Source organism: Vicugna pacos, chromosome 11, assembly GCF_048564905.1.
Source record: "Vicugna pacos chromosome 11, VicPac4, whole genome shotgun sequence".
NCBI lineage: Eukaryota > Metazoa > Chordata > Mammalia > Artiodactyla > Camelidae > Vicugna > Vicugna pacos.
In genome coordinates, this window is record NC_132997.1 from 52,783,183 (window position 1) to 52,804,688 (window position 21,506).

At 43.3% G+C, this 21,506-nt stretch overlaps 1 protein-coding gene and 1 pseudogene across 3 annotated transcripts in view; one reads left to right on the plus strand and one right to left on the minus strand.

Annotated features, from left to right (window-relative positions):
* STOX1 (storkhead box 1) overlaps positions 1-21,506 on the minus strand; it is a 44,004-nt gene that overhangs the window by 12,800 nt on the left and 9,698 nt on the right. The gene's annotated exons all lie outside the window — the stretch shown is intronic.
* Positions 11,665-14,521, plus strand: LOC140699526 (large ribosomal subunit protein eL28 pseudogene; annotated as a pseudogene).

The following is a 21,506-nucleotide window of genomic DNA, read 5'->3' on the forward strand; positions in this document are numbered from 1 at the left end:
CACTGGGCAAAAATTTCCATGACTTTAAATAATTAGATCTATTGTGTTATAACCTTAAATAGGTTCAGAAAATCAAACAAAATGGGAACAAAAAGAAGAAGGATTTCTGGCTAGCAAAACCAAACCCCTCTCCGTGTCTCCCTTTTATTTCAGTAAAACAAAAGAACGCAAACACTTTCCTTCACACTGAAAGACAAAAGAGTACCAAGACTCAGAAACTGGCTGTACATCTAAGGGTAGCTGGGTTATCTATGATGGAAGCTGAAATTCCTTCTCAAGCTCAGAGAGGTTTATTTTGAACTCCCAGACAAATGGCTCCCCTCCCTTCTGGGAAACGCCCTCTGTTGAAAAGCTAAAAGCTTCCCTCAGAAGGCCGGGCTGTTCAACAGCAGGAGTCCTTAGTAACAGACACACTACAAGCTGTCAGGATTAGGAAATTAGAGGCCCCTTGCTTTCAAGTGACATAGCCACTGATGTTGACCAGCAGTTGAGCTGCAAAGGTCTTGGACCGTTTATGACAGAGACCTCACAATTGGCTTGTCACAGCACATGGATATGCCTGAAAAGACAGAGTTGGCCCTTTCAGGGAGCCGCCTTCCCCCAACGGAGATACAGGGACACCTGGCTGGGAGGGAAGGATGTGAATGACTGAAACCAGACAATTTCTTTTAAAAAATGCTAAAATTCATTCACACTTGGTCCCGAAGTTCTTCAGGCCCTGTGGGGCCCTTCCCTAACCTCTATTCCTTTTAGAGCTTCCTCTTTGGATGTTAATGACTATACCCAGGTGTGTTAGTTTTCTAAGGCTGTCAAAACAAACTGGTGGCTTAAAACAACACAGTATCTCACAGGTCAGAAGTCTGGTGGGTTCCACTGGTGCTGCTGCTCGCTGCTTGGGGCTGGGCTCAGGGCTGCCCTTGGATGCTCTGGGGGAGAATTGTTTCAGGTTTTCGGCAGAACAGTTCCTTGTAGTTGTTGGACTGAGGACCGAGCTCCCCGTTCCCTCAATGGCTGTCAGATGGGAGCCTCTTCTCAGCAACTTAAAGTCACCTGCATTTCTTGTCATGTTGCCCCCTTCATCTTCAAACAGCCTGGAGTCTTTTTCACACTTCAGTTCTCTCCGACTTGCCCTTCTGTTGCTTCGATTCTGCTTCCAGCCAGAGCAAGTTCTCTGCTTTTAAGGGCTCATGTGATTAGATTGGGTCTACCCATATCATACAGGGTAATCACCCTGAAATCCACAAGCTAATTACATCTGCCAAGTCCTTTTTGCCATATTAGGTAACATAGTCACAGGTTCCAGGGATTTGGATGTGGACCTCTTTGGGGGCCATCCTGCCTACTACAGCAGATAGGTATAAGGGCTGGGGGCAAGGAAAAGCTAAGGAAAGAGGCACTGGTTGTAAACTTCTGCAGTCCCTGTGTCTCCTTAAAATGGCTGTGCAGAAAAACATCCTTTCTTTGCCCTCCAGGGAAATCTGAGGCTGACTTAAGATGAACCCAAGATTGTGGAGTCTGCAGAGGCAATACCAGTGACTGACAGCTCTCACCTCTGCTCAGCATCACAGTGATGAATATAAAATACCACTGTACAAAACTGGGGGTATTTCGGCACCAGGTTGTTGTTTGAGTAATAACAGATAAATAAAAGTCCCTGTAATGACCTTTAATGAAGAAGCTGTTCTTTATAAATACATAGTCTTCACATTACAAATGAACATTTACTGGAGGTCAAGCCATCTGATCTGGGTTCTAATCCAAGTTCTGTTATGAGGTGCTGAATAAGCCACCTCTGTACTCTTGGTCTTAGCTTCCTTGTCTTAAATGTGGAGCTGAACTAGATCAGCATTTTCCAAAACGTGTTCTGTAGAAGTCATTCCGTGAAATGCTTTGTAAGAAATTGGTCCCAAAGCCCAAATGTTTAAGAAACGTGGCTTGAGTCACAGGGACATTGTGAAAGGCTCTAGGAACTGTAACAGAAAACCTAACTTATTTAACCCAATACTTGCCAGTCATATCTGGCAACAGTCCTTTTTCTCTAATACCTAATATTTCCCTTCAGGTGTGTCTTCACTCCATTCAAACTGGCCTCTCGCTGAATAGTCTGTACTTTCTCATCTTGACGACCTTGTGCCCATTTCCTCCACCTAAAGGACTCTTCCCCACATCTCAAAATCCTGTCATGAAGACTGTCTCAAATGCTGACTTTCCCATGAATTGTTCTCTAATCCCACCCATTCGAGATATAGTCTCCTTCCTACATGGACTATTTAAGAAATATTTGATCCGTGGCTGCCACGGTATGACATCAGTCACTCATAACACACTGACACTGTAACAGTGCAGTCCTTCAATCATTCCTTATCCAGCACATATTTATTGAGTACCTACTATATGGCAGTCAGTGGGGATACGACAGTGAACAGGACACAGTCCTCACCCCCAAGGGGCTCCTAGTGGAACAGCAGCAGTTGGAGGCAATCATAATCCAACATGAGGGCTACAACTGGTAGGACTGGAAGTCAGTATTCCTGGGTCCCACTCCTGAATGCCATTCTCAGAAGTTTGTGGATGCCTGAGCACGACTGTCATGAGGAAGATGAGCCAGACTTGTCCCTTTGGGGCCTCAGGGCACCTAAGGCATCAGAAGATAAGAGAGTCCTGGAATTGGTCAGGCAGACCTGGGCTCAAATCCTCCACTTCCACTAACTGACTACGAGCCCTCTTTGAGGATTCATCATTGACTCTTCAATACAAACAACAGTATTTGGTTCAAACGATATTCTGGAGAAACATCCAAAGTACACATCAGTTCTACTGATATTAGCACTCTCTAACTTTTCTTCCCAAATTAAGAATATTAATCTTGATTATCCCTTGTTCCATGTCATTATTAGTACTTCGAGTGTTTCTTGTAGGGCATGGTTCTGCACATGGATGGATTTCTTAGCCAATCCTGACATTCCTTTTCCCAACTTCCACAGCTGGCTTGACCAGACACCAGTCATGACCATGACTTTTCCCCCATCTAGGAGAAGACAATGTATATTTGGTAAAGCTGACTGCTAGCCTTGCCTTCTTCCAGTAATACTTTATTGTGACCCCTTGTGGCAGAAATTGTAGACTGGCACATTCAACCCACATTCCCAATCACCTTTTTCTTTGCCTTCCTCTTAAGTGTGGAGCCAGAAAAGTGTATTATGGACTTAATTTTCCAGCCTCACTTAAAACCAGGCACATGTGACATCATGGTGGTCAATGAGATAGAGGTGGCCCTACGCCACTGCCAAGAGAAGAGGCCTCACAAAGGAAAGGCCTTTCCTCCATCTTTTACCTTTTCATTCCTGAGTCTTTCTTCCAGCCTGGGTCCTGAAGAGGTTGCAGTCACCTTGTCACCATGAGGTGAAAAGCATGATATCAAAAGACTATCCACTAAGGAAGACAAAGCAGAAAGAAAGAAAGAGCCCAGTTGTCTGATGGCCTTGCTGAGCCACTGTGCTGGCCCTGGGGCTGCCTACCTCCAAACTGACTGTGATGAGACAAATCTACCCCTCATGTGTTCATGCCAGTTTTAGAGGGCTTTCTATCATCTGCAACAAAATACATCTCTGACCAAGGGACTTACTCAAGGACATTTGACATTCATCTCCTCATATTTTCTGCTGTGGGCAAAATGCCTGTCTTGCTTAGGGCTTGATTAAGCTTCTGGATTTTATACCGGCCGGATGCTTTTGCTTCCACACCTTAACTGTTCTGAAGCTAGAACACCACACTGATAGGTATTTACAGAAAAGGTGTCAGGGCTCCTGCTACTTTACCCATATCATGTTAAGTCAGGGGCATGCCATGAGAAGAATGAGATGCAGAAGTTTTGGCAGTATTGCTAATTTTTAACTGTTTGGGGAAATCTTACTAAAAAGGTTACAATGGGCACTCTCCTCTAGATGAGGAAGAATATCCTTATTGCATGTAGAAATCACAGAGGGGAAGACAAGAACTGTCACAGCTGTTATAGCGCCATCTCAAAAAGGCATCTATAGTTACAGCCCTAAGAACAGGATGCCTTCCCATCTCTCCTGAGAGGAAGCCTATGAAATAGGCCCAATAAGTCAGTATCACTGTTAACATCAATGTAAGATTAACTCAGGATTTAAAGAGGCAAATAATTAATAACCTCACTTATATTTGAGGGGTGAGTAATCCGTCATTTGTTAAAGAAAGCTGTCTTCAGTCCTGAAAGAGCGCAGATCCACCAGGGCCCCAGGTCTCCACGGCTGGGCTGTGTGGTGGTGGATTCAGCCCAGCAGAGGCCTCCTGCTCCAGAGAGGACCAGGTTCTGGAGTGTGAAGAGAGCTGGGAGAGAGCTCTAATTTGCATCATGAGATAGACACACATAATGCTGCCTTTTACTCCAGGCTACACACACACACACACACACACACACGCACACAACCAAAAAGCATCACAAGATTGCAGCCTTGCTTGCTCCTCTCCTACTAAAGGAGGTGGGGGTTGAGTGACTCAGAATAATGAACAGGATCTGCCCAGAATCCAGGGAGGCTTATCTATGCTTCCCCGTGCCCCCCAGCAGGGCTGCTCTGCCGGGTCCACCACCCTCTCTGCCCCTCTGAACCGCTCTTGCCCCAGTCTGGAAAGCAACACTGAGTTTCTGCATCCATGCTCTCTTTCACTTCTCCCAGTCTGCTTTGCTCCAGCTGCTTTCAAGTTGGTTATAGACTCTTTTGGCCTCCTGAAATATTAACTATTAAAAGATAAAAGCCACTCTGGGGATACCATTCATGTAAAAGTGTTTCACTAAGAAGTACTTTCAGGCTGTTAGAAACTTTAAAGACATAAACTTTTTATTTTTAGATTGTGAATTCCCTTTTCTTCAGCACAGAAGGCTTCATGTTACATCTGGGCAGATGTGACTGCACCTCCACAGGACTTCAGTGCCTTAGGAATGAAGTGTAAAGTTCACCACCCTGAGACATCTTAAAACAGGCTGTAGGTCATGCTTAATATCAGTGGCTCTGGTCTTTACATGTGAGCGTCATCTGGTCACTGCTTCTAGGAGCCGACCACCTACTTCACACGAAGCCATCCATCACTGCACCTTTGACCCAAGGCAACCAGGCCTTTTCTCAGATTACGTTCTGGGAGAAAGAGTGCAGGTTTGTACACATGATGTGGTGAGGCTGTCCAGGCAGAAACCACTAGGACCCATCTGCAGAGATTCCCTGACCTCTCCCTTTGCCGTCCTCACAGTCGTGGTTCCCCAACCCCACGCAGAACAAATGCACATACTCTCTCTTTCTTGCTTTCTTGGGTTTCAGCCCAGAAAACGGGCTCTAACATATCTTTTAAGTACATTGCTTCTAGCTTACTGCTTCCCCAGCTCCTTCCTCTTCCTTTTTAGGAGTCTAAGACTGCCATTCTCTATTTACTCAAGAAATAGCCCTTCTCCCAAGGGCTGAACTGACAGTACTCCCATGACCCACACACGGAAGGTTTTCTCATCGCTTGCTCACTCAGCAACCCTCTTGCCCAAGCCACCTCCTCACCTTCCCACTGCCACTTCACACTTTAGCCTGGCACCAAAGCTCCGATGTGGAAGCAAAGACAATTCTTGTGGAATTGCCTGGAGCTGCCTGGGTCATGGGAGTCCTGCATCTGTTCTGCTCCCAACGTGGCCCAACGGAGCAAACTGTTAGCAAGAGAAGCAGAATCTTTGACTTGGAAGAGTTGGGGCTTTCTGGATAAACATTGCTGCAAACCTGGGATTCTTAGTGAGGCTAATTTAACAAGTATAGAATGAGAGGACTAGAGAGATTTACCTAAATCTGAAGGTGTGTTTACATTTCAAGGGAAAGTGTGGCCTGAGACCCTGGAGTTGGCTCTAGGTCATAAGAACTGGAGTCACCAGGTTGCTCTGGCCCCTGCAGAGATGTGTTTATTTTCCAAAAGGTTAGAGGGAGAACCCAGGATCCTTTCCAGCCTGTCTCCATGCAACAAAGATTTCCCCCCTTCCATCTGGGAGAGAAGGAAGCAGTTGCCTCTTTCTCCTGTTTGTGAGCAAAGAAAATTCATTTTTCTCTATCCCTCACCTATGGCGTGTCTGACCACCCATGCTGGAGATTTTTCCATCTGGCTTTCGTCACATTGCCCCAGTGGTAAGCACTGAGGCAAGGGGTGCTGATGCAGTTATAATTACTTGCATAATAATATTATTTGTATTACTGCGTAAATTAATAACTAATCTGCTCCTGATCTAGAATACCTCATGAGCATTGAGAATAAAGTTAGTAAGGATGAAGATTAAAAGCCCAACGGGCATGGTGACAAGGGTGATGGGCGCCTGTGTGTCCCGTGGTTTGCTGGGAGAGACAGATGAGAACTCCGAGGCTGGTTAGCAGGATTTAAAGAGGATCTGTGTGAACGAAAAGCACATCTATTGAAAGTATCAGGAAGTTTGTCAGCCAGGTGTTAGGAGATAGGCTTGGAAAACACAGCCCTAACGGCACTTTTGGATTTTGCTCTCATCCTCTGGTTGGGCCGGAAATTCTTAAAGGTAGGCTTTAGGTGGGACAAGAGAAGCTTAGGTTGTTCTCTGGCACAGGTGAGAGGAGCGGGTCTAGGACTGCAGAGCTAAGCGGCCCAGTACCGCAGGGAAGCAGTTTGGACTGCTATCTTGGAGACACTTCTCTGCTCCTCTCTGACCCTTAACTCCCTTTCTGCCCTAGTTGATCTTCCTGTTTCAGAAGGCACCACCCTAGTCCCTTTATACGGCGGAAACGGGAGTGGACGAGAGACTGGAATGCTGATAGCTCTATTGGATACCAGCACGGTGTACCTATGTGGAGAGGAGACACGGCACATGGGTAAGTGGAGATGCTGAGGAGTACAGAGCGAAACCTCACTGAGTGAGCAGAAAAGTCCTGGAGCCTTCTCATATAGGCCAGATGGGGGAAAAGTGAGGGCCATTCTAAAATGCCATGTGCAGCCTGCATTTTGCCTCCCTCTGCATTCCCCACAAGGGGGGAAACAGCTTCTCCCCACAGCTGTGACTTTTATCGCTGTAAATGCTGACTTTAACTGCTAGGAGTTTGTGCAAAACTTTGCAGTGGGGAAAAAAAAGTAAAAATGGTTTGTGTCGTTTTCCATGCTGCTGCATCTGAATGTATGGCAGAAATTGATTTGGATGTTATACGCTTGTCATAACTGCTCCAGAGGGATCATCTCATGTCAATTAGAGAAAGATACAAAAAGAAGTGTAATGAGACACACTTGCTTTTTGCCACCTGTGACTGAAACGGATGCCTCTTAACCCTAAGGTCTGGCAAACTAGAAAACTGCTGGCTTCTTACAATCAAACTGGAGGCCTGAAATCTTATTGGATTCCAGGTGTGGGAGACAGAACAAGTTCCTGTGCTGGATTGGGCCACAATGTTTGCCTTAGGAAAGGTAGTAGGCCAAGACAGCATGAGAAGGGAGGCAGTTGCCAGTTTAAGGTATACCTTAGGAGTCTTTGATACGGTTAGTAGGTATGTGCCTTTTTGAAAGAGGCTTTCAAGCCTGCTAATGAGCTCTTGTGGAAAATAGATTTCCCACTAGTAGATCATAAAGTTGTGGGTTAACTCTATGACTGATAGGTAAAAGGAGTTTTTAAAGAATCCTTGCATGAAAGGAAAGGCCCGATAGCTAGGCAGCGTTTCAGCTTTGCACAAGAAAGGGGCAGCTATCCCTGCTGCTGCCCCAGGCGAGGAAAAGCAGCTGGCTTTTGGGAGGAAATTAGAGGGAATCCTAGATTCACAAGGTTTCCTTCAATTGCCTGGGCCTGGCTCACTGATGCCTATTGTGGTTTTAAGCTCCGTTAAGCTGAAAACAAGTGTGGTCTCCCTGCTCCTCAAGCAGAACTCAGACCCTGAAACTGCTGATAGACACACTTCTGTGGTGTGAGCTGTGGAAACGGATCATCAGTGCTGGTGCACCTGCCTGGATCACACACAGAAGCCTGCGGAAAGGGCTGTTCTCTGAAGAGGCCATGGCTGATCAGGAAAGCCTGACTATTTCCTGGCAGGATTCCTAGGAAAACTGCAAGACAGAGGAAGGTCAAAACACAAGGAGTGCAGCCCCTCCACATACTCGGGTAGAGGGACGGACTAAAGCAGATGAGACTGTGGGCCCCCTCTTGGGACGATCTCATTACTGTTGGCTTTTTGGATTCAGCGTTTCTGAGTTTTGCAGCTGGGCAATTTGTGCCTTTTTTGGTTCTGGCAGAGGTCACTCAACAATCAGCTGCTGGTCTGACTCACTTTTCACCTTACCCTTCAGTGAGGTAGCTTGATGATTCAATGCAGCTGTCGTCAGGGAGGGCTGCTCCTCCAGCTTTTTTACTGGCTCACTGTCAGGACAGTAAGGGTGGGGGGCTTGTTTCCAAAAATCTATTTCAAAAAAATTAATTCAGAACCCTGCCTTAAACATTCTCCTGGACACAATGTATGCTTCTCTCTGTACCCTAACAATAATCCCAGGTCAGCTTTCCTGAAAAGGGTCTTAGGAGATTTAGACTGAATAATTCTGTTTGAATTGTGTGAAAACGTTCTGTGAGGAGGCTTTCTGCCTCTCTTGCGCCCAACCCTTCTGGGTGAGAGGGGAGGATGTTGGAAGAAACCTGTGAAGTAATAGTAATGAGGCTCACTGACTTTGTAACAATGGAAGGAAAAAAGCAGGGCCCCAAGAAGGGAGATGGAGGGTGGGGGCAGGGGTTAATGATCTGTGTTGTTCGGAATCTGCTCTGGGACCCTCGCCCCACAATGAGAACACTCGTCAATTGCTCTCCCCACAAGCTGCCCTGCGCCCCTTTTCTAACCACTCCCCAATTCAAACTGATCGCTCACTGCCTGACAGCTGACCAGACAGGAGGGGACAGTCCCAGCTCCTGCTGTTTTCCATGCAGAACACCTCCAGATGACAACCACAACCCAGGGACAGATGAACTAGAGCCATGAGCAAGCAGGACTGCCTGAAACTGAACTGAAAGCAAGAACTGGACTGACCTGAATCTTTTGGGCTGAAGGGCAGAGTCCCAAAAGTTATCAACTGGTGGGAGGCCCCATTAGGGATCCTGCCCACTTGTGCTGACTAATTGATGTATCGTCCCTCTTGGGGGCCCTAATAACTGTAAACTCTTTGTTTCCAGGGGTGCCATGTAGGCCCTCTGGGGCTGTATGTATGAAAGGCAGGCATTAAACACCAACTGACACTGGAGGTGGTTATCAGAAATTTTCAAGTCTTTAAGGAAATACCCTAGGTAGACCAAGGAACCCTCAGACATGTACTCTGTGGGAAGCTTACCTACAATGTGAGTTATTCCATTAGAAAGGTGGTATGAAATTTTTTCTTCACTTTAGCTGAAGTGATTCATGACCCTGTCTCAGCCTCAGAGGCATTCTGGCCAGCTTCAACTCACTGGGTCAAGTTATATGTATGACAGAATTTGCCACAGGTTTCTTTTTTGCAGGACATGGCAAAGTCTGTGCAAAATATTAATATAGCCAGCTCTACCTGGGTGTATGCCTCGGGCCAGGTAGGCAAAGTTAATACAGAAACCTGAGAAAGCCACCAGGCATTCTAAGGTATAAACCTTTATGATAAATGAGATTTGTTCAACTGACTAAAACCAGGAAGAGCTTTGGAGGCTGAGATTAAGACCAATACAGTGGGACTGACCTCATCCTGCCCTTGAAGTCTTCCTGGGTAAAAGCGCTGTTTAAGACAAACCCAGTGGATTCAGTCCTTGCTCCCACTGCGGATTAGAACAAAATGACCCATGGAGTGGCAGACCATCGGGAATTTACCAAGAGCCAACTATGGAGAAACACAAGAGGTGGGGTCATAGGGTAGAGAGAAAACAGTTCTGTATTTCTGCAGAGTTTGGGTTTTTTGAATAAATTTGCTGAAAATTTGGGATACTGGACTAAGAGCAAATCTTAGAAAATTAATTTGCAACTGTATAGATAGGGAACTCCAGATAGATTCACCCAGCTCTGGAGGTATGTGTTTATATTTCAAGGGAAAATGAGGCCCAGGACCTTGGAGACATCTCTAGGTCAGAAAGCTGGAGCTTATCTAACCCCTGGAGAGATGTGTTTACACTGCAAAAAGTCAGCAAGCCCAGAATGCTTTCCATCCTGTCTCCAAATAGCAAAGGTTTTTCTCCTTTCTGGAAGCAAACAAGGGGCAACTGACTTTCTCCTGTGTATAAGCAGAGAAAGTCCGTCTTTCGCATTCCCACGCCTATGGAATGTCCAGCCACTTGTGTGGGAGGTTTTTCCAACTGCTTCTCATGGAGTTGCTGTGTAAGTAAAAACTAATCTGATTCCACTTTGGGGTGTCAGTGCAAGGAACTCCGTGGACCACTTCCTAGCAAAACAAAGCTGGCAGAAACTATAAAACAACTATTCAAAGCCTCTGGAAATTCTTCTAAGAGCATACACCAAACAAGGAAACATTTATTCAAGAAAATCTAGTGAAACTTGGTAAGAACAATGAGAGTCTGTGGCAATTGGGCCACTACCACCTCCCTCCCCGTCCGTCCCACTCCAGCTCAGTTTGATGAAAGTTCCACTCCAGGCAAATACAACCAAGACGTCAGACTCCCTCTCCTCAGCTCCCAAGCAAGGTTTACTAAATCTTACTGGGAAAGGCAAGCTGCCAGCATTTTCCATCCCCTCCAACACCAAGCTGAAGAGGCTAAATTTAAATTCCTGGCGAGTGTGGCTGAGAGATCTGGGATTCCCTTCCTCTACCCAGTCTCTACCCACCCAGTCCTGGCTCTGTCCCAAAGCAGCAGTCCAAGAATACTAGGACTCCAATCACCTTCATCCCAACTCACTCACAGAGCATAGTTTCCACCCTGGGAGAGCAAGCTGGTCTTCTCACTGTGCCCAGCACCCAGGGCAGTGGCTCTGTTTGCCTAGTGAGGGAGAAGCAGTCCCTAAGAAAGAGTTTCAAAGCACTCCTCAGAGGAACTGACTTTATTTGAAAAGTGTGTAGGAAAGTTCAAGCCTAAGGGCACTCCTGGAAACTGCTCCTTTTAAGAATAAAGAGCTAAACTACAGACTAGCTAGTGCACACAGAGAACCAGAAACAGCTAAGAAGAGCCCTCATGGGGTCAGAAGAAACTTCAGAGACTGACCTTAAAAACAATTCCTGCCAGAATTTAATTGGATCAGACTGGTGAGCAAGTTTGCCCCAGAGCATTGTTGAAAACAATAGAGCAAACAGCTGATAATTACAGCCTAATAAGAGTGGTGTAGTACCAAATGAAGCAGACATCGTAACTAAGAGATCAGGGACAGTCAGAGCCCTGCTAAAACCACCATCCCAGGGGGACTGTATGCATGATAAAGGCTGTGCTCTCTGGGGAGCAATATCAAAGGCATCATGCTTCAAGGGAAACAGATTTCACTAAAATAGCCTAGTCAAGTCACAAAAGCAAGCACACTTCCTGGCGAGGGGAAAGAAGAATCTGTATCCTGAGTTGTTATGTTACCTAAAAAGTCCAGCTTTTCAACATCACAAGTCATGCAAAGAACCAAGAACCTGTGACCCTTACATAAGCGAAAAAATTGGCAACAGAAACTGTCTCCCGCCACCACAATGATAGGAGCTGCCACTGTGTCCACGCATCTGCAGTGGACTTGTGTGGAACCGCTGCAGCTTCCTGATCAAGAAGAACAAGCAGGCAGACAGCACTGAGCCCAATAACTTGAAGGCCAGCAACTCCTTCCGCTACACTGGGCTGATTCACCGCAAGACGGTGGGTGTGCCCCGGTAGCCCATGGCAAAGGTGTTGTGGTGGTAATGAAGCAGAGAGCTGGCCAGCGAAAGCCAGCCACTTCCTATGTGCTGACCACCATCTACAAGAACACCCGAGCCACCCTCAGCAGCACCCAGCACATCCGAAAGAACAAGTACCGCCTGGACTTGCGCATGGCCGCCATTCACAGAGCCAGTGCCATCCTGCGCAGCCAGAAGCATGTGATGGTGAAGAGGAGGCAGGCCTGCCCACCAAGAGCTCCTGAGAGCCTCCCTCCCCCAAAGTAATAAAGATGCCAGCTAACAAATTAAATTAAAACAATATAGACTTCAAAGTAGCCATTACATGTTCCAAAAACTAAAGGAAACCATGCTTAAAGAAGTAAAGTATGAAGACAATGCCTTGCCAAACAGAAAATATCAATAAAGAAAAACTATAAAAACTAAATGAAAATTCTGGAGTTGAAAAGTATAACCAAAATTTTAAAATCATTAGAGGGGCTCAACAGTAGATTTGAACTTTTAGAAGAATCAGTGAACCTGAAATTATATCAATAGAGGAAATTACATAAGCATTCCAAACAGAGAAAATAGAAGAGAAAAATGATCAGAGCCTCAGAGAAATGTAAGACTCCTTTAAAGGCACCAATCTATGTGTAAGAAGGAATACCAGCAGGATAGGAGAAATAGAAAGGAGCAGAAAAAAAATCTGAATTACAGTAAAATCTTCCACAATTTGCTGAAAAACATGAATCTATACATCCAAGAAGCTAAAAGAACTTTAAGTAGGCTAATTCTACACACAGATACATCAGAAAATACTGAAAGCCAAAGACATCTTTTTTCTTTTTTTTTAATATTTTTTAATGTCTTTTTTTAACGTTTTTTTAATGGACATATTGGGATTGAACCCAGGACCTCGTGCATGCTAAGCATGCACCCTACCACTGAGCTATACCCTCCCCCACCCACCAAAGACACAATCTTGAAAGCACTGAGAAAAAAACAGTTCATCACATACAAGGGAGCCCCAAATAGATTAACAGTTGACTTTTCACCAGAAACAAAAGAGGCCAAAAAGCAGTGTGATAACATATTAAAAGTGATGAAAGAATAATCTCTGATCCAGAACACCTGACGTGTGCATTCTAGATAAAATTAATGAAGATGAATATTAAAAACCCAAAATGCTCTAATTAAAAGATTTTAAAATTTAATGACTTCTTACTGCCACATTTGGAGGACAATTAGTGAATTAAGACCCACATGATTAAGTTTACTCATGGGGAATTCCAATGTACTAGAACACTGAGACTCCCTCTTCCTCCCATTCTTTTTGCAAAGATGGAGTTGTGTTCGACTTTGTGTGGAAACAGGTTCCCTCTTACAATACCGTAGAAAGATACTTGGTCTTTGTTCCTAGTCCCTGTACATAGCTCCTAAAACCTGTGGGATTTCCCTAGTGATAAGGGTCACTGGTGGGCCTAGACAGCCTCAGGATGGGCTGGCTGCCAGGAGACCAAACCTTGGTTAGAAGCTTGGGACCTTCAGCCCCACTCCCCAGCCTCTGGGGATGAGTGAGCGGCTGGAGACTACATTGATCACCAATAGCCAATAATTTACTAAATCATATCTATTTATTGAAACCTTCATAAAAACTGCTAAACAGCGGATTGGGAGAGCTTCTGGGTTGGTAACTACATCAGGTGCTGAAGGGGGCACGAAGCTCCGAACCTCTCTCCTATACCCTGCCCTATGCGTCTCTTCCATTTAGCTGTTCCTGAGTTGTGTCCTTTATGATAAACTGGTAACAGTAAGTAAAGCACTTTCCTGACTTCTGAGTTGTCCTAGCAAATTACTGAACCTGGGGAGGGTGATTGTGGGAACTCTCGACTTTGTAGCCAAACTGGACAGAGGTGCCGGTAACCTGGGGACCCAGTGCTTTCAACTGGTATGTGAAGTAGAGACACTCTTGTGGGACTGAAGCCTTAAACCTACAGAGTCTGACACTAACTCTGAGTAGTTAGTGTCAGAATTTAATTGTATAACACCCAGTTGGCATCTGTGGAGAATCAGAATTAGTACGTGTCAGGAGGGAAAAACACCTCTTACTTTTCCTTCTTTCCCCTCATTCTCTATGCCTCCACCGTGTGAAACTGAAGCTGGCAGTCCAAGTCAGTAAGGTCCCTGTGGCTACAGTTTTCCCATAGCCCCCACACTCTGAGAGGCATGCCAAAACCACATAAAAGTCTAAGTATAAGTAAACAAGATGTCATGGAATCAGCTACTGAGAAAGCATCAACTTTAAAATGAGTGTGTAACACAGTACTGAACTGGGAACTTTTGCAACACAAAACCACCAGGGATTTCCTCACAGATTAGTGAAGTCGAAAAGTTAGTGTCTTAGAAACAAACCCTAGTCTACTGTTTCCTAAACATCAATCATTTGGGTCACCTTTGAGATTTGGGACCTACTCACATATGTAACACTTAACTTCAAATCACTATATTAAAATTGTTACTGAGGAAAATTTGTCTGTACTTTGAGTAGAAAATCAGCACCACTTGTTAAACCGGTTTATCTTAGTTCGTTAAAAATGTTTAATGTTTAAACTTCTACCTAAATCAAGTTGTATTACCACCACCACCGCTATACATGCTCCACTTTGGGAAATAAAGCCCTAAAATAATGCCCTAATCCATTGCGTGGGATGAAAGGCTAAGAACGGAAATAGAAGGCACTGTCTTTGTGAAGCGCCCTGCACTTAAAAGCTTCCTTCTGAGAAAACTGTCTTCGACTTTCTTTTTTTTTTTTAATGGTGGAGGGAGGGTGGCTGGAGAGGGTAGGTAATTAGGTTTTTTTAATTTTTTTTTTAATGGAAGTACTGGGGATTGAACCCAGGATCTCCTGCATGCTAAGCACAAATTCTACCACTGAGCTCTACCCTCCCATTCAACTTTCTTTAAAGACACAAGAAACCACTAACCTCATAGTGCTTTGATTCAGTTATAACAGAATACTAAAAAAAAAAAAGGTCTTTTTATTACAGGGCTTTGAACCAGCAAATGTAACTATGGGCAACTGCAGGGCTAGACAATTAAGCTTAGCTTAAAAACAAAACATAGCCCTCGGATTTCTGAAAAGCACCATCACCAAGCACCATTGCTCTCCATAGACAGACCATTTTATTGACCCACAATTACCATTTAAAGGGCACACCATTCCTTTATTCTCTTAGAGAGTCAGGCGATGAAAAGTTTAAGAGAAACAGATTCTGGCAAAGGCTGTGACAAAAACAAAAGCAAACATACAGAAGGAGGCACATATCAAAATTGTTCCTTGCAGGTGTTTTTCCGCCTGTATTCTAATAGGAATCAAAATCTGAAACAGGGATGAAAGGACAATCATGAAACAAATTCTAGATACAAACACACATACCTCATCCTGCTAAGCTTCCACCCAGACTAGCTTTCAGCTTCTGTGCACTGGCCAAACAGGGCAGGCCTCACACACCTGAAGACAAGGCAGGGGCATGCCTCCTGGTTCTATTCAGTCTGATCCAGAGATGACCTCCTCTGGTTGAGGACTTCTTCCATTTGGACTCAGGTGAAAGGCGGCAGTGAAGCTGGGTTGGGCCTGACCTGGCTGAAGTCTGGTTGGAATTAGCACTTTTCAGTCATGGTCAATGAGCAGGGACGAGAGGCAGGCCCCTTGCCTCTACCCTGAAGGAGATATGATATTTCAGTGCAGGGAATGCTGCTTGGCCAATGCCCATGGGTCAAGGAGACCCAGCAGCCCTCACTGTTTACTGCCTGGCACCCAGATCAGAGCTGGCCTAGCGTGACTGTTGGTCAACAACTACAGGAAAGGCCTTGATCCATTCCAGGGAGGATGCAGGCAGAAGAGGTGACTTGAAAATACATCTGCCCTCCAATCCCCAAACCCACCCCAGACCTGACACAACAAACCCCAACAACCCAAGCCACCACAACAAACATGGATCTGCTAATGCTCTTAAAACTTAAACTGGGGTTATCTTTTGTTGCCTTTCAAAATACTTTTCCTCTCAGTTGATAGGAATTGTCTGATTATTCCCAAGGGACTTGTTCCTCTTTGATCCTCAGTGCCTCTGTGCCTCTAAGAATTTAAATGGATCTTCTGGGGTTTTCCTTTTCTACACTGCCTCAAACACCTGCATTGCTTACTCTTTGGTATATGGAAGGCATCTGGTTTCACAGAAGGCTTTCAAAGACTCCATAAGTCAAAGGTCAAAATTTACATTTGTAACACACAGTCAGAAACAAAAAAGATTTAACAGAGAGATACATGTGTCCGTGAATCAGAAGACTCAGTATTGTTAAGACATGAATTCTCCTCAAATTGATCCATAGATTTAACAGGATCCTAATAAAAATCCTAGCAAAATTCTTTTTGGTAGAAATTGACAAGTTGGTTCTAAAGTTTACGTGGGAAAGCAAAGGACGTAAAATAGCCAAAACAAAAAGAAACAAAGTTGGAGGTCTGACAATACCCGATTTGAAGATTTACTACACAGCTATAGTAATCAAGACAGTGTAGTATTAGTGAAAGGATAAGCATATGGAGCAAAAGAACAGAATACAGTCCAGAAATAGACCAACACACTTGTGGTCAACTGGTATGTGACAAAGTGCCAAGGTTATTCAGTGGAGAAAGGACACTTAGATCAATGCTGTTAACTTTTCCATATTTATACTTTTCCTTATTTTTAATGACCTTTTAAGAAATCTTTTATTTCCAAGAAAAGAAGATATATAATATGCTAACATTTATGTAAAAATAGGAAAAGATTTATCTATATATATTTCTTGTAGATGTATAAACTATCTCTGAAAGAGTTAGGAAACTGGTCACTGCAGCTATTTCCAGAGAAAGGAAATGAGTGGCTTGGGGACAGAAGAGAGACTTTTTACTGTGTACCCTTCTGTATCATGTGAATATGCTACCTAAGCAACCCATTAAGTTAAAATCAAATTAAAATAACAGGTACTAAAAAAAAGTAATACTTTAAAAATATTAAAACATTCATAAGTGCACATGAGCGTGCACACACACACATACGAACACCGTAGCCATAATCAACATCAAAGGTAACACAACCACTGTTAATATTTGATGTTTGTATTTTAGTCCCACTTATCTATTTTTGCTTTTGTTTCCCATGCTTTTAGAGTCTTATTTAAGAAACCATTACAAGACCTATGTCATGAAGCTTTTCCTCTACATTTTTTTTTAGGAGTTTTACACTTTCAGGTCTTATGTTTAAGGCTTTAACCCATTTTGAGTTGATTTCTGTGTATGGTTAAGGAAAAGGTCCAACTTCATTCTTCTGCATGTGGATATCCAGTTTTCCCAGCACCATTTGTTGAAGAGACTATCCTTTCCCTATTGTGTATTCTTGGAACACCTGTCAAAAGTCACTTGACTCTATGTATGCGTTTCTTTCTGGGCTTTCTGTTCTGTTGCATTGATATTTATGTCTTTCTTTATGCCAGTACCATACTATTTTAATTTGGCAGCTTTATAACACTAAAATGGGGAAGTGTGATGCCTCCAATTTTGTTTTTCTTGCTTAAGACTGTTTTGGCTATTCGGAGTCATTTGTGATCCCACACAAATTTTAGAATTTATTTCTGTTTCTGTAAAAAATGACATTGAGATTTTTGTTTTAGTTTTATTTTTTTTAATTGAAGTGTAATTGACCTGTAACATTATGCTAGTTCCAGGTGCATAACATAGTAAATTTGATATTTCTATACATTACAAAATGATCACTACAATAAGTATAGTCATCACCATCAATCACCAAAGTTATTACAATATTATTGACTATATTCCCCATGCTGTACATCACATCCCTGTGATTCATTTATTTTGTAACTAGAAATTTGTACCTCTTAATCTCCCTTACCTATTTCACTCATCCCCCAAACTCTCTGCCCTCTGGCAGCCATCTGTTTATTCTGTGAGTCTATTTCTGTTTTGTTTGTTAATTTTTTTTCTTTTTTAGATTCTGCATGTAAGTGAAATCATATAGTATTTGTCTTTCTCTGTCTGTCTTATTTCACTTAGCATAATATCTTCTAGGTCCACCCATATTGTCACAAATGGCAAGATTTCATTCTTTTATATGGCTGAGTAATATTCAATTATATATATACCACATCTTCTTTATCCATTCACTGATCAATGGACACTTAGGTTGTTTCCATATTTTGGCTATTGTAAATAATGCTGCAATGAACATTAGCAATTTTCTGAATTAGTGCTTTTGTTTTCTTCAGTTAAACACCCAGAAGTGGAATTGCCTGATTTTACGGTAGTTCTATTTTGATTTTTTTGAGGAGCCTCCATACTGTTTTTCATAGTAGATGTATCAATTTATGTTCCCACCAAGGTGCACAAGGATTCCCTTTTCTACACATCCTCACCAACACTTGTTTTTTGTTGTCTTTTTGATGATAGCCATTCTGATAAGTGTAAGGTCATATCTCATTGTGGTTTTGGTTTGTATTTCCTTGATGATTAGTGATGCTGAACATCTTTTCATATGTCTGTTGGCCATCTATATATCTTTTTTGAAAAAATGTCTATTCAGGTCCTCTGCCCATTTTTAATTGGGTTGTTTGTTTCTTTGATGTTGAGTTGTATGAGTTATTTGTATATTTTGGATATAAACCCCTTATCAGATATATTGCTTACAAGTATCTTCTGCCATTCAGTAGGCTGCCTTTTCATTTTGTTAGTTTATTTATCGTTTCCTTTGGTGTGCAAAAGCTTTGTAATTTGATGTAGTCCCATTTATTATTTTGGCTTTTGTTTCCTTTGCCTGAGGAGACATATCCAAAAAAAATATTGTTAAGATTGATGTCAAACAGCATAATGCCTATGTTTTTTCTTCGAGGAGTTTTATGGTTTTAGGTCTTATATTTAAGTCTTTAATCCATTTTGAGTTTATTTTTTTTATATGGTGTGAGAAGGTAACCTAGTTTCATTCTTGTGCATGTAGCTGTCCAGTTTTCCCACCATCATTTACTGAAGAGGATGTCTTTTCCCCAGTGTATATTCTTGCCTCCTTTGTCATAGATTAATTGACTGTAAGTGCATGGGTTTATTTCCGTGTTCTCTATTCTGTTCCATTGATCTGTATCTCTGTTTTCTGTGACAGTGGTATACCATTTTGATTACTATAATTTTGTAGTTTGAAATCAGGGAGCATGATACCTCCAGCTTCTCAAATTGTTCTGACTATTCAGGGTTACCAATGAGATCTTGATAGGAAATGCAATGTATCACTTTGTAGATCACCTTGGGTAGCACGGACCTTAAACAAAATATTAAGTCCTCCAATCCATGAACATTACCTTAAATTAATCTTAATTAACATAATAAAGGCCATACATGAAAAGTCCACAGCTCAGATCATAATCAATGGGAAAAAAACTGAAATCTTTTCCTCTAAGTTCAGAAATAAGACAAGGATGCCCACTCTCACCACTTCTGTTCAATACAGTCCTGGAAGTCCTAGCCAGAGCAATTAGGCAAGAAAAAGAAATAAAGGGCACCCAAACTGGAAAGAAAGATATAAAAGTATGTACTTGCATATGACATGATCATATATGCAGAAAACCATACAAACTCAACAAAAAAACTGTTAGAATGAATCAGCAAACTCAGTAAAGTTGCAGGATACAAAATCGACATACAAAAATCAGTTGCATTTCTATATATTAACAATGAACTGAGAAAGAAATTAAGAAAATAATTCCATTTACAGTAGTATCAAAGAAGAAAATCCTTAGAAATAAATTAAACTAAGGAAGTGAAAAACTTGTGTACTGAAAAGACTGATGAAAGATAACAGGCATAATAAATAAATGGAAAGACATTTGATGCTTGTACTTTACAAAGTGTTTTCACAGACAGTATCGCATTTGAGCCTGATGCCAACTCTGTGAAGTAGAAAGGGCAGGCAGAACACTTGCCAACAGACAAGGCAACCGAGACCCCAAGAGGACTGGATGAGAAGCTGGTCACTCATCTGATTAGCGACAGAGGATTTGATCCTGGGTGTTCTGTATGGCCCTTGGGCCTTTTCTACAGCCTTACTCAGATGACAGAGCAACCACTTAATAAGCATCAATGGCACAAACTGCAGTAGGTCCACAGGGGTTACATAACCCCTCAAAGGCACCTCCACTACCAGCAATAATCTCTGTGGAAGATAATACACACAGAAGGCTGAGAAATAGCTACCATGTATCCTGTTAAATACAATTATTAAAGTAATCACACACATATACGTGCACTCTACTGCTGGATACCCTTCAGTGGCCTCAGGCTCAAATCCACATTCCTGCGTATGGCAGTCAAGGCCTGTCACAGGCCAGGCCCTCTCCAGGCCCCTCACGCCACTGCCCATCTCCCACTCTGTGCTCTGCCTGTGCTCAGCTGCTTGTGACTCCCCACCTGAGCCACACCCAGGGACACACGCCCACCTCTGCTAAAAATGTGCTTCTAATCAAGATAATATCTCAGTGGTCCCATCTTAGTTTAGGCATCACTTCCTCCAGGAAGTCTTCCCTGGAAACACACACACATACCCCTCAGTCAGCTGCCCTTCTATTGCTCCCTATGACATTTCACTTAATCCTCCATCTGACCCCTAGTCTATGAGATCCTTGAGGTCAGGGCATTAGCCTTTTGTCCCTCTGAATCGACCACCACAGGGCCAGGCACAAAGTAAAGGCTCAAAGCATACCAAACAAATGATTGTGTGAACAAGGGGGGGTCCAGCATGGTGCGTTCCAACAGCTGCAAGACTTCAGATGCTTCGCAAAGGGGTAATGCTGTTAGAGAATCAAGATCTGGTAAGGAAGAAGGGGAAGGTGCAACTTCCCTGCTTGTGGAAAATATCTTAAACAACTTCAGTGTGAGCTTTCATCTGTTCTTCCCTAAGCTGCCTGACACAAACGACTTGGAGGCTGATCCAGCCACAGGCTGTGCTAAGCCTGGAATTGGGGAGCCTCAGCCTCAGTCAACAAAGCCAAAGTGAGCAGTGAGCGGTTCACAGTTGAAGACTCAGAGGCCCAGAGGAGTGAGATGACTGACCTGAAGCCTCCCTGCAACTTAGCAGCAGGGTTAGTTCTACACTCAGGCATCAGAATCCCAGTCCCAGGCTCTTTCTATAGCACTAAGTACCCTTTGGAACTGAGCTAAGGCTCACAGGGCTGTGGACCTGACCAGCACCTACACTCATGCAAAACCAATTCCTTGTAGTAAATCTCTTAATATATATCTCAAGGGCCTGGCATATAACAGGAAGCACAGGACAAAAGGACAGACAGAGACCTTGAATATAAGTATGTGCCAGACCAGCAATAATCATCACAGGCCCCAGCAGAGGTAGGCTATTGAAAGAACAAGAATCCAGAGACACATTTTCTTCTCCCTCTGTGCTAAAGATTCCATATGTTTGTTGTTTTCCTAACTTTGACTCTGGACAAGGCACAGGCCGAGTACTCTCAGGTACTGTATCATCAAAACAACCTGCAAAATAGCTTTCATATCCTGATTTGTACCCAAGAAGGCAATAGAGCTGGTGGGGGTGTGGTGTAGATAACCAGCCCAGGGTCACATAGCT